The sequence below is a fragment of the Cydia amplana genome, chromosome 10 (assembly GCF_948474715.1).
Source record: "Cydia amplana chromosome 10, ilCydAmpl1.1, whole genome shotgun sequence".
Taxonomy (NCBI): domain Eukaryota; kingdom Metazoa; phylum Arthropoda; class Insecta; order Lepidoptera; family Tortricidae; genus Cydia; species Cydia amplana.
Genome location: NC_086078.1, coordinates 17,936,264 through 17,947,483, shown reverse-complemented (window position 1 = coordinate 17,947,483; position 11,220 = coordinate 17,936,264).

Here is an 11,220-nt window from a genome sequence, read left to right as displayed (position 1 = left end):
TTTTCTGAAAGCATCCCGTCTCGACTTGGACTTTGACACCCATACTTGGTGCTTTCCAGGTGGTGAGAGGTATCCCATACAGTATGAATCTGACATGCCAATGCAATTGTCAATTGCTGCAAGCAATATACTTCATGCTGAAGAAGGATCAATGCTCAGCGAAGGTGAAAAGATGGAATTAGCCGAAGTGTTAGAGAGGAATAGTGCAGTCTTCAGTCTAGGGGGAGCGCCCACTCCAATTGTTGAACATCATATTGATACAGGAGACCATGCACCTATATCTGTACCTCCATACCGGCTCACACCTGCAAAGAAGGAAATAATGAAAGCGGAGATTGAGAAGATGCTCCGGGAAGGGATAATAGAGGAATGTGAATCTGCTTGGACCTCACCGGCAGTTCTTGTCCCTAAGAAGAATAACACTGTCCGATTCTGTGCTGATTATAGAAAGCTGAACAGCGTCACAAAGACAGATAACTATCCCTTACCCTTAATTGATGAGCTGCTGCAGTCGACAGGAAGACATTGCTACATAAGTACCATAGATCTGAGATCCGGATACTGGCAAGTAAGTGTGAATCCAGCTGATCGGGATAAGACTTCAGTGATCACACCATTCGGTACTTACCGTTTTGTACGGATGCCATTCGGTTTAAAGAATGCACCTGCCACCTTCCAGCGGTTGATGGATAAGTTCAAATCCGGTGCCAGCTTGCAAAATACTACGGTTCTAGCTTACCTGGACGATCTCCTGGTTATATCTGACAGTTTCGAGAAACACCTGGAAGACCTGCAACTTGTGTTTGACCGACTACGTCAGTTTGGCTTAAGAGCAAACCGAGAGAAATGTGTTTTTGCCTGCAAAGAGGTCAAGTACCTTGGACACCTCATCACCCCTGACGGTATAAAGCCAGATAATGGGAAAGTTGAAGCTATTTTAGCCATGAAGGAGCCAAATAATCTCAAGCATCTCCGGACATTTCTCCAAACCTGCGCTTGGTTCAGAAAATTTGTTCCAAATTTCTCAGTGGTAGCTCAGCCGCTTACCAAGCTTACCAAGAAAAATGAACCATGGAAATGGCAAAACGAGCAACAACAGGCCTTTACGGAGCTCAAAACCAGATTAACTTCTGCTCCAATCCTGGTGCAAGCGGATTACAGCAAACAATTTATTCTGCGGACTGACTCGAGCAACTATGCCCTCGGAGCTTGCCTTATGCAAGGCGAAGGACATGATGAGCGTCCCATTGAGTATGCCAGCCGGCTGCTCACTCCAGCAGAACGCCGTTACAGCACAACGGAAAGGGAATGTTTGGCTGTGATCTGGGCGGTTGAGAAGTACCGGCCCTATATTGATGGTCATACAGTTTTAGTGAAGACGGATCATCAGCCGTTGAAATGGCTGCTGACTCACAAGTCACCAAGTGGTCGCCTTATCCGGTGGGCACTTAAACTGCAAGGTTTTGACATCAAATATGAATACACACCTGGCAAGGCCAATGTCATAGCAGACACATTGAGTCGACCGGTCTGTGATGAAAACTACAAAGAAGAATGTGGAGTCTGCTCTATTATTATTGATATTCCACAAGTTAACCCGACGGAACTACGTACTGCTCAGCTCGAAGATCCAGAAGTCGCCAAGATTGTTCAAGACCTGGAAGACTCTGATCTCATTAACTCAAACAGATGGCTAGAGAGAGGATATGTCATGGCCCAAGGGGTTCTCTACTATTATAATCCCAACTCTGAGTCTGAGGAAGCTCAGCTGGTAGTACCTAACTCTATGAAGGAGGCCGTCCTAAAAGAGTACCACGACGCCCCAACAGCAGGTCATCAGGGCGTAGAAAGGACTCTCGCACGCATCTGTCAAAAGTATTACTTTACAGGAATGCGCAAATACGTCACGGAATATCTAAAACTCTGTGAAGAATGCCAACGCTACAAGATAAGTAACCAGAAGCCTATGGGACTACTACAGACCCCAGTGCTTAATCAAAGAGGAGAGGTACTAGCCATAGACCTCTTTGGCCCTCTACCTGAAGGCGATAATGGAGAGAAATGGGTGCTGCTCATCGAGGACACGGCTACACGCTGGGTGGAGCTGATAGCCCTCAAGGACGCGACAGCAGACGTCTGCGCTCCAGCCCTTATCGAGCAGTACTTCCTACGGTATGGATTCCCAAGAAGAGTCATTTCAGACAACGGAGTTCAGTTTGTCTCAGCTGTGATGCAGCAGACCATGTTCTTGCTGGGGATCAAGCAGAATTTAATACCACTCTATCATCCTGAGGCCAATCCTGCAGAACGCAAGAATAGAGACCTCAAAACTCAACTCTCCATCCTAGTGAAGAACAATCATCGTGCGTGGCCCAAGTTCCTGCCAGCGATCAGGTTCTCGATGAATAGTGCTCTTTGCGCCACTACTGGATGCAGTCCAGCTCACATGATGTTCGCTCGAGAGATGAGGACTCCTTTTGATGCTCAACGTGATTTAAAGGCTATTCTATCAAAAGAAAACTTTCTGCCACAAATAACTCCTTACTTGAAGAAGTTTATCGATAACTGGGATGTTATCAAGGAGAAAGCAGAACGCCAGCAGGACCATAAGAAAAGCGACGCTGACCAGCACCGACGGCAGTCACCTTCGTTTTGCGTTAATGACCTAGTTCTGGTAGACACTCATTTGCTTAGTAACGCTTCTAAAGGTTTAACGAAGAAATTCATGCCAAAACGGGATGGTCCCTATCGCATTAGTAAAGTAGTTAGTCCGACTTCTTATGTTATATCTGACATTCAAACCGATACCGACCTGGGTAAATACCATAGTTCTGATTTGACACCATTCACACCAGGTCAAGGTATTCCTTCGGTGCCTGTCCAACCACGGCGACTGCGTGGTCGCCCTCGTAACTTAGCGCGAGATGTTAGTGTTACCAAGTCCCCAACGGGTCGTTCTGGGAACTTGGAGGGGGAGTGTATAACGCGCCAACCTCGAACGTCGGCCCGGCCGAATGAAACTCGCGGATTGGACCATTTCAATGCTGCACCGCATGAGCCAATCACGGCTCCGGATCGCGACGCACCGCGCGTGAGCGACCGGATACAGATCCGCACACGCCGCTCCCGCGCAGTTCGGCAACCGACGCGATACGAGTAATAACGTGACTATCTTATTTTGTAAATCACAACAGTAATTTAGTGCTAATTCTAATAAGTGTCCTATACCCGTGTAAAGTAGTTAGCAGAATACACGATTATACCGATATCTGTGTTGTTTCCACTTAACTTAGCCCTCAATCAACGAACCCCGAGCTAGCTGAGGCTACAACTCTTTAATATGTGTATTTATAATGAAATCCTTGTGACTGTATTACACAAATAAAAGGTACCTTACCACTTGAGTGCGTTTGAACTTGAAGAGTACATTTAGTTTAGATCTTGACCCTAGAGAGTTCCATGATCAAAACATTGAAAGCAATGCCCCTGATTTTATTCCTTCACGGACGAATTTGGGTCTTTTTACATCTTAATATTTACAACTTCATTTTTATCGCTTGACGAGTTCCAAAACCTGAACTCTCAAATTTAAAATAAAGTTTCATTTATATTACAGTAAATGCAACGTCAGCTATAACGAACGCTACTACCATTAAGTGCTTGTTACAGTAATTATTTAATTCAACTACAATGCCAATTTCACTACCATCAATAAAACAGAAATCAAGCAAACGTCAACTTTATTCGCTGAGAATAAAGACGTCGAAATCAAAGAGCAACAGAATACAAAGGCGTGTGTCCAATAAATCCAGCATCATGCTGACAACCGTGTGTTTTGTCACTGTTAATAGGTTACGGCTCTCCAAACTTATGTCACCCATCAAGATTATCATCATCATTTGAATTTCTACTATCACTTTCAGGCATTAGAGTTTATTTTCCTTTATCACCGCTTTCGTTAATTCCACCCTTTTCTTTATTAGCAGCTTCTGGATTATCACAACCCTCTGTTTCATTTTCATCCTTAACAAGTTGTCTTAGTTGATTCTTCATTGAATGTTGCCTAGGCACTTACGTCTGTTTTTGTTGGTATTGTTGTATCCAGATGGGAATCGGAGTACAATGCAATATCATTTGGCGGCGTAACGAAAGAAACGGGTTTGATGCTTGATAAATAGGGATTTGAGTTTGTTTCGTGTTTGCAAAAGTTTTGATCAGATTCGATACGGCGATGGTGATTTTATTTTGATAGTTTTATGCGCATAGTATAAACATAAATAGTGTATATTGTTATTTTATTTTAATTTTGATAAAAGCAAGAACACAAAAAGAAGTCTACTGCAATTAAATATGCGGATATGATACGTTCTCAGATTGGACTTATTTATTTCAAGTTATGTTAGTAACTATTAATACAAATCGTGGAAACGATATAGAGTCTGTTCGGAAAGAGAAGAGCCGTGGATTATATTGGGCCCCATACATTCCACAACTCTTCTCTTTCCGCAGAGTCTCTATTTTATAAACTGAAAATATATGCCATATAATAAATAAAAAGACACCAAACCCTCCGGTGGCCGAGGCACGAAAAAGTGAACACTTCAAAAAGGAGATAGGAATCATTATTATATTCATATTTAATTTCACAAACGGGTCTACCGCGATATAATTTCATTTACCTTTTTTACCTTAAATTCCGACGTTTCAGCTGAGTTGCACCAGCTGTGGTCACGGAAAGACTGAATATTAAATATGTGTTCAAAACGCGAGAGTTTAAAGTGTTACATTGTTATATTTGTATATATTATAGCAACTATAAAACATTTCCCGGTCGAAGTTTCGGATCGACTTGTTCTAAAGAAGTGCGAAATAATATAAATTATTCTTATTACAAGAATATTTTTACCCGACCTTTTATTTACCATTTTCTGGAAAAGCTAAATGTACTATCAATATGACCGTCATCATTTGAATTTCTATCATTTCTAGCTTTAGAGTTTATTTTCCTTTGCCACGGCTTTTAGTTTGCTTCATTAGTAGCTTCTGTATTATTATTATCATAACCCACTGTTTCATTTTCATCCTTAACAGATTGTCTTAGAGTTTATTCTTCATTTAATGTTGTTTAGGCAAAAGCTAATACCGTAGGCTAGAACAAATCCCTGTTTATTAGAAATGGAAGCCAATTACTGTTGTCTGTGCGAGATAATGACACTGGGATCAATTATCTAGTTGAAGTGCTTCACGTGTTGTGGATAATATTTCATCTGTCTACGTCGAGGTTGTTATTGCTACTTACAATTATCAACCGTAGACAAAATAATATACCTGCTAAGTAGAACACGTAGGTAATCACTACATAGTATAAAACAAAGTCGCTTCCCGCGGTCTGTCTGTCCCTATGTATGCTTAGATCTTTAAAACTACGCAACGGATTTTGATGCGTTTTTAGGGTTCCGTAGCCAAATGGCAAAAAACGGAACCCTTATAGATTCGTCATGTCTGTCTGTCTGTCTGTCTGTCTGTCTGTCTGTCTGTCTGTCTGTCTGTCCGTCTGTCTGTCCGTCCGTATGTCACAGCCACTTTTCTCCGAAACTATAAGAACTATACTGTTGAAACTTGGTAAGTAGATGTATTCTGTGAACCGCATTAAGATTTTCACACAAAAATAGAAAAAAAAACAATAAATTTTTGGGGTTCCCCATACTTTGAACTGAAACTCAAAAATTTTTTTTTCATCAAACCCATACGTGTGGGGTATCTATGGATAGGTCTTCAAAAATGATATTGAGGTTTCTAATATCATTTTTTTCTAAACTGAATAGTTTGCGCGAGAGACACTTCCAAAGTGGTAAAATGTGTGTCCCCCCCCCCGTAACTTCTAAAATAAGAGAATGATAAAACTAAAAAAAATATATGATGTACATTACCATGTAAACTTCCACCGAAAATTGGTTTGAACGAGATCTAGTAAGTAGTTTTTTTTTATACGTCATAAATCGCCTAAATACGGAACCCTTCATGGGCGAGTCCAACTCGCACTTGGCCGCTTTTTTTATAGATATAGTGATTCAAGAGAAAGGTTTATGTATAATTTGTTAACCCGTGCAAAGCCGGGGGGTCGTTAGTTAAAAAAAAGATATGTACATATTATAACTACAGTGCCGCGCTCTTCACTATCACTACAATAGTATAAAACAAAATCGCTTCCCGCTGTCTGTCTGTCTGTATGTATGTATGCTAAGATCTTTAAAACTACGCAACGGATTTTGATGCGGTTTTTTTAAATAGATAGAGTGATTCAAGAGGAAGGTTTATGTATAATTTGTTAAACCATGCGAAGCCGGGGCAGGTCGCTATTAAAAAAATAATATATTATGGGACAGTCTCACATAAAACGATCTAGTCCCACAGTAAGCTCAATAAGACCTACGAGTATGTTGTCGGTACTAGACGACAGATACATATTTAAATACAAAGAAAACATCCTTAACTCCGCAGCAAATTATCTGTGATAAATACTCAAATAACTGCCCGTACCAGAGGGGCTACCGCGAAAACCGAAATTCGCAAATTGCTGGGATGTTACTCTTTTATTCCAATGAAAGCGTGATTAGAGTGACAGAAAAAAATATCCGCAATTTGCAAACTTAGATTTTTGCGGTTATAGCCCAGGATTCGAACCCGGGACCGGCACCGTAGGCTGCAGGGTACCGTAAAACGGGGTGAGTAGGTTTCGTGGAGAGAGGTGGGTTATCAATGGGGAGAGAAGGTTTGAGAGGGGGGTGAGAAGGGATTTTAAAATTACTGCTACAAAAATAATGTATTCTAATTTAAAATGGAGCTATAGTAATACGCATAATAAAAAAAAATCGATCCAATAATCTTCCAAAATCAGCTTTGTATGAAAACCCCTCTTACCCCAAACACGAGGCACTACGGGGTGAGGTGGGTTTTCCTCTTTATCGTCAAAGTTATGAAATGGAACTACCCAAAATAAAATAAAAACTAAAATACAAACGTCCGGAACACTTATTATATACACCATTCAGTTTTCATATGTAAAAATAAAATGTTATCGAGGTTTGAATTTCAGTTTTGACCCTACTCAACCCCATTTTACGGTAGGAGGCCAGGAATACTCGTGCCTACATGATTAGCTTATCAATGTTAATGCGACTAGGCGCTAAAAGGTACAAAGGGACGTTTATAACCGGCAGTATATCCTGTTATAGGCTATTGGAGCTATGTCGGCAGGACACAGGTGTCCTCGATAAAATAAACATTTATCACCTGTTAAAGCGGTGGCGATAAAAAACGCGTTAAATGTGTTTTACGAGTTTCAATCAGAATCGAATTTTTAAGGGTTTACTTTTTGCGATGAAAGTGATTGATGCTTACTTATTTTGTGTTTATCCCTAATATTACTAGCGACCCGACCCGGCTTCGCACGGGTTGACAAATTATAGGTACATAAACCTTCCTCCTGAATTAATCTATCTATTAAAAAAAACCGCTTCATAATCCTTTGCGTAGTTTTAAATATCTAAGCATACATAGGGACAGACGGACAGCGAAAAGCGACTTTGTTTTATACTATGTAGTGATAAATAGTTTTCCGTTTCGATCGAATTTACCCGTAGCGTTATACATAAATCACATACTTAAACGCATTATCACAATTATTGATCGATAAATGATCCATTGACACCGAAACAACCCGCAGACACAAAAGATCAATTCGTCATGTGCCCGCGCCCACCGTCACTCCATAGATCCTCGATCAAAATGGCGGGGATCTATAGATCCACGTAATTCAATGGGCAATTCGTCTTGGTACTTGTACTTTTGTATTTATTGTTCTTTAAGAATGGGATAGATTGTAAGTGTAAGATTTAGAGCACTTAACCGATTTTGATAATAGTGTGTTCAATCATTTGGACACAAATGATAAAAGATGTAGGAAATAATAGGTACTGTAGTGGCGAGAAAGTTAAAGAAAGATAAGATTTCTTGAAAGTTCTCAAAGATATTGAAATATGTAATTTTTATTCAATTATTTTTGCGTGATCACTAAATAATAAATAATGTTGTCTGAAGGTGATTTATATTTATTATAGCAAAACAAGTTTTGTTTGTTATTTATGTTCCCTAACTAGGTATTTATTTACCTAGACAAAGGACAAACATTCGTAGGTATATAATATTCTGAGGAAAGAGTCTTCAAAATTAAAACGCTTTTTATTACGATGAATCGATATATTAGTATTACATTTGTTGTGTTATGTTATAAGTACCACTATGTCTAGTATACAGGATGGAACATTTCTAATAGAGACTGAGCTGAAAGGATAGTATTATCTAAGTTACCTACAATAGAGTTCTTATAATCGTAAAGCTGGATTAAAAAGTAAGAACAAATCATTTGTATTTCATTTTAATGATTTGTTCTTATATCAGTGACGACCCTACAAATACAAACATAATATTGTTATTAACCCTACAAAGTTATTAAAATTTAAATTGACATTATGTCATGTCATTTAATCTGCAAATTATCATTTAATTTGTAAATTAAAGGTCCTTCGTTTTGTTCCACCCCATATAACGTAATGGACCCTATAATGGACGTGGAACCGGTAATGGGACATAAAACCACAAATCCTCTAAAATAAGTATGTAAAAGTAGTTTATAAACACTGGCAATATTTAACCATAAATAAGAGTCATATTAGAGCTGTTTAAGTTTGACTTTTTATTAATTTCGGTTACTTTTTAAGAAATTGGCGCCAACCCAAAAGTTGCCGTGTCACTGAAAAAATAACCAGTAAGAATTCTTAACAACTTCGCTAAGAGAGGTGAGTTCATATATTAAATTGTAATTAAATATTTCTTGGTGTAAACTAGAATGTGTTTTGTTAATTGCATTTACCATGAGATAAGGTATACAACACACTATGTTGTGACTCTAGATATGTATAAAAAATAGTGGTATTTTGCCCAATCCCATTATAGGAGCTGTAAAACTGCATACCTCCTATGATGGGACAATTTACATAATGATGCTTGCCATGGCGTAATTTCATGTTTAAACAATACAGAAGTATAATGTAGTTACGAACTATGTCAGGAGGTCTCCTCGGACCAGATCTTATGATGGAGACAGGAGGTGGCCATAGGAACTCTGTGATAAACGCAACCTAATTGTGTTTGTGTTTGTTAGAATTGTCTCGATGAGTATTAGTTGGCTGTCGAAAGAAAAATACATTCTTACATAAAAGCTTAAAATACCAAAAATGACTAATAACTAGTTTTTTGCCAAAAACTTATTCCCTTTTCCAATATCTTATACTGATCGGGTATGTCCATTATGGGGGGCCCATTACTGGAGCTTTGCTGTCCATGACTGGAGAAAAAAAACATACTTTTAATTTATTAATTATGTGGAAACTAATTGCAGTATCTTTGATACAACACGCCTTAAACATGAAAGAAGGATAGGATATTCATCTTTTAACAAGCTAAGCGGTAGTACTTTTACATGTATCAGGGAAATATCACAAATACTCCAGATTTCCTCTTAAATGTCCCATGACTGGTGCCGTTACTATAGGTACCTATAAACAAACTGAAACTATAATGGATACTATTTATTGATTTTTAATAAATTCCTTGTAGGTAAAACTAATAACCATGGTTGCGGAATATTTTCACCTTAATTAAGTAAGTAGAGGTAACTATGAGAACGCAAAGTTCCGTTAAAACGCATTATTATCTCCAATATCCATCGATCAACCATAATTTGAACAACGAAACCATTCGGCGTGTAATTTATAATGTATTGATAACCCTTCTGTCATAACCAATAAACGGGATAGTAATATCAACACAATTTAAAAATATAGCGATTAAAATTAGACTTTGTTTAGTTACAGAGACAAAGTTAAAATTCCAATGACAGCGTATGGGAATATTGCCAAATCTAATAAGAGTATAAGTTAGAAATACCACTTATTGAATTTCAACCTCATGTTTAAAGCAGTAAGTTTCTAATCCGATTTTAAGTGTCTTGACGCTTAGTTTTATTAAACTTGGCGTTTGTTACAATTATAATAGTTGATTGAGGGTTGTGAAATAGATTTAGACATAACTCTAGTCCGCACCTGTCATGCTGGATTAAGGGCTAATATAGTAACGTTATACTGCAATTATCTTTGTTTGCCAATTACTTATACAGGGTGGATTTTCTTTTTGGGTCAGTGAGGGCAGCTACCAGATTTTTTTTTTGCTTCCATACAAGCTTTTGATCCTCAATAGGAATTCTCGCACCCTGTAGGTATGTTTTTTCCAAAATCTGTAAAAGCCAATCTTCACTAATTTGAAATCGAGGGAAGGTCTTCTAAGACCGTTTTCTCGTAGCAGCATGGGATCTGGTAGCTGCCCTCACTGACCCAAAAAGAAAATCCACCCTGTATATCTCATCTCCGCCTCTGTGGAATGGCAGCCTTAATCGAACCTGCTCTCAACATTTAGATAACATCACGAAGGTAATGCCACCTATTTTAACGGGCACATTGTTTCTTATTACAAACAGTTTCATATTTACTTACTTGGCTGGCACGATGACCCAAAATGAGTCTTGGCCTCCAACACAAGAGCACGCCACGTTGCTCGGTCCAGAGCGGGTTCACGCCAGCTTTCGCCGACGCCGAGCTGACGGAAATCTGCCTCCACTCTGTCCGCCCAACGATATTTAGGTCGACCAATAGTTCGACGACCCAAGTCGGCCCTTTTAGCTGCCCGATCTTCACCCATCCTTTCGAGGTGGCCAAGCCAACGGAGACGATGCGCTTTGGTTTCACCTATTATGTTCGGCTTGGCTATTAGCTGTTCTATTTGATATTTAATTTTATACTTTAAATTTGAATATTATTAAATATTTCTCAGTATAACGTTGACAACGTAGCGTATTGACGTCATTACATGAAATTGCAACGACTTCTTTCTGCTCTGTTTACATGAATAACGAAATGAGGTCCACTCCGATGCCAACCGCGACGGGACTCAATGAAATGCATGAACGAATTATATTACTCGTACCCAGTGAAAGCTCGTACCATGAGTTATGCACTGACAGTGTCAAAACTGACATAATATACGCTAACGTCTACGTAATTTACTTTATATACATCTCGCTTGCACTAGTAGATAAATAGATAG